Below are 3,052 nucleotides of genomic sequence, written 5' to 3'. Positions count from 1 at the left end.
CTCAGTAACTTCCATAACCCTAGTTCTTATGCTCAGTCCATTCACCCCACAATATACATTCCTTATACATGTAATTATTAACTTCTAGTATAGCAAGTATTTCAAGCTAGAATCCAACAATGTTATGAGTGTGTGGTATCTGATGAAGTCAGTTTAGTGCAATATGTCTATCCATCCTTCTCAAGGGCAAAAGTGGCCATATGAACATATAATTAATCATATTCAGGAATTAACATATATCTACTCTGGTTTCTTTCTGAAAAACACTTGGTCTTTGGTCTCCTGGAGTTTTTCTGCCAACTTGTCCTTGTTGTCCCCAATCCTCCCCGACCGATGATCTCTTCCATCTTCTCAGACAACCCGTCCTTGGTTTCAATCCATCTTCTCAGAGAGGCGTTCCTTGGTCTCCTCCATCTTGTCCTGCAGATACTCCTTAATGGGCGGTGGGGTGGTCATGTGGCTGTGTTTATGGAGGTACCTGATCGAGAGTGACGTCCCCCTTATTGCCACCTCAGCCAGGTACACTGTGACAATCTGACAATAAACATGAGCATTGTGGTTAGTGTTATTGTGATTACTATGATGTGTTAATATTGTGGTGATTTAGCTCTGGACATCGTTTTCAATACAAAAACACTCAAAGGAATTGCCATAGTATGACAATCCAATCACAAACAATTGCTGTCCAAATGTGAAATTAGATATGAGCATTCAGTGCATAGCCACTCTGGGAATGCTCCAACAGTTTAACAAGCTCCTGCGGGAGTCCAACATAATCCAGAAACGGAACAAAAATTTAAACCCCTAAATGGTTAATTTTCTATTACATCAAGTCAGTCAAGTGTCAACAACTAAACGAATGACCATCACTCTGCCCATCCTAGTCTGAGACTAATTAAAGCCGGCTTATTGTCAACTCTCACTGTCAGGCCAGGCCAGACAGACACAACCCTGATTGTTTAATCAGAATACTGTACATCTAAATGAGACTCAGTGGTGTCTGTGTCATCCAGTAAACTCAGGTTGACCGGGGGATGGAGAAAAGCCCATTATCACAAATGCCCATATGGAGAGGAGTAACAGAAACAGCATCAGAAAAACATCTCACATTGTACATGAATGTTTATGGGTTTGTCTTTGTCCCTTCCTCTCATATCAGTTTGCTAAATAATGTCTTGATACAACGTTATTACTTTTAACTTTCTGCATAGTAAAAAACTGTTGTAATTGAATAACTAATTCCTTATTATTTATTTCATGCTGCATTTTTGTGATACAGATACTTTTGCTCCCTTGCAAAAGAGACATTGGGACTTCCCTGCATAGATAAATATGAAATAAAAACTTGCTGCATGGCAGCATAGTAAAATGTCCCAAACAACATGGAGGAGGTGATGAGGTGAAGGGGGATCATGACCTTCCTATTCTGCTTTCGAGTCCTCCTGAACCACATTACTGTGCAGCCGTATTCATCGACCTGGCCAAGGCTTTCGACTCTGTCAAACACCGCATTCTTATTGGCAGACCTGACAAAAGACCTCTCAAAAGACTGCCTCGCCTAGTTCACCAACTACTTCTCTGATAGAGTTCAGTGTGTCAAATCGGAGGGCCTGTTGTCCGGACCTCTGGCAGTCTCTATGGGGGTGCCACAGGGTTAAATTCTCGGGTTGACTCTCTTCTCTGTATACATCAATGATGTCGCTTTTGCTGCTGGTGATTGTCTGATCCACCTCTATACCTCTATACTTCTGGCCCCTCTTTGGACACTGTGTTAACTAACCACCTTACGAGCTTCAATGCCGTACAACTCTCCTTCTGTGGCCTCCAACTGCTTTTAAATGCAAGTCAAACTAAATGCATGCTATTCAATCGATTACTCCCCGCACCTGCCCGCCCGTCCAGCATCACTACTCTGGACGGCTCTGACTTGGACAACTACAAATACCTAGGTGTCTGGTTAAACTGTAAACTCTCCTTCCAGACTCATATTAAGCATCTCCAATCCAAAATTAAATCTAATATCGGCTTCCTATATCTCAACAAAGCATCCTTCACTCATGCTGCCAAACATACCCTCGTAAAACTTACCATCCTACCGATCCTCAACTTCAGCGATGTCATCTATAAAATAGCCTCCAACCCTCTACTCAACAAATTGGATGCAGTCTATCCCAGTGCCATCCGTTTTGTCTCCAAAGCCCCATACACTACCCACCACTGCGACCTGTACGCTCTCGTTGGTTGGCCCTCGCTTCATACTCGTCGCCAAACCCACTGGCTACAGGTTATCTACAAGTCTTTGCTAGATAAAGCCCCACATTATCTCAGCTCACTGGTCACCATAGCAGCACCCACCCATAGCACGCGCTCCAGCAGGCATATCTCACTGGTCACCCCCAAAGCCAATTCCTCCTTTTCTCGCCTTTCCTTACAGTTCTCTGCTGCCAATGACTGGAACGAACTGCAAAAATCACTCAAGCTGGAGACTCTTACCTCCCTCACTAGCTTTAAGCACCAGTTGTCAGAGCAGCTCACAGATCACTGCACCTGTACAAAGCCCAGCTATCGACCTACCTCATCCCCATACTGTATTCATTTATCTTGCTCCTTTGCACCCCAGTATCTCTACTTGCACATTCATCTTCTGCACATCTACCATTCCAGTGTTTAATTGCTATATTGCAATTACTTCGCCACCATGGCCTATTTATTGCCTTAACTCCCTTATGTTACCTCATTTGCACTCACTGTATATAGACTTATATATATATATAGACTGTATATAGACTCCCAGGTGAGCTGGGCCCAGAAGCGTGGAGTGCATGGCAGCTGGTTGCCACAAGGTTCTCTGGTTAAAGAGACACTGCAGCTTCTTCCTACTGCTGCCTAGTCCACCCGCTGGTTAATACACAAAACAAACCAAAGCATGATTTTCATTAATAGTTTAAGAAAAGTAGGCAAATACCTGTGCACAGTACACAGTCTCTCACTTTCCATTTTAGCTAATGTTGGTAGCTACCGTTAGTTAGCCGGATAGGGGTTAAAGGAGTCA

General features: G+C 43.4%; 1 pseudogene; it reads right to left on the bottom strand.

Moving 5' to 3' along the window:
* Nucleotides 1-240: 240 nt before the first annotated feature.
* On the bottom strand, nt 241-1,453 carry LOC109884878 (uncharacterized protein C18orf19 homolog A pseudogene; annotated as a pseudogene).
* Between the last annotated feature and the right edge of the window lie 1,599 nt (nt 1,454-3,052).

The sequence above is a fragment of the Oncorhynchus kisutch genome, linkage group LG17 (assembly GCF_002021735.2).
Source record: "Oncorhynchus kisutch isolate 150728-3 linkage group LG17, Okis_V2, whole genome shotgun sequence".
NCBI classification, from domain to species: domain Eukaryota; kingdom Metazoa; phylum Chordata; class Actinopteri; order Salmoniformes; family Salmonidae; genus Oncorhynchus; species Oncorhynchus kisutch.
The sequence above is the reverse complement of the archived record's forward strand: the minus strand, read 5'-3'. Positions and strand labels throughout refer to the sequence as shown.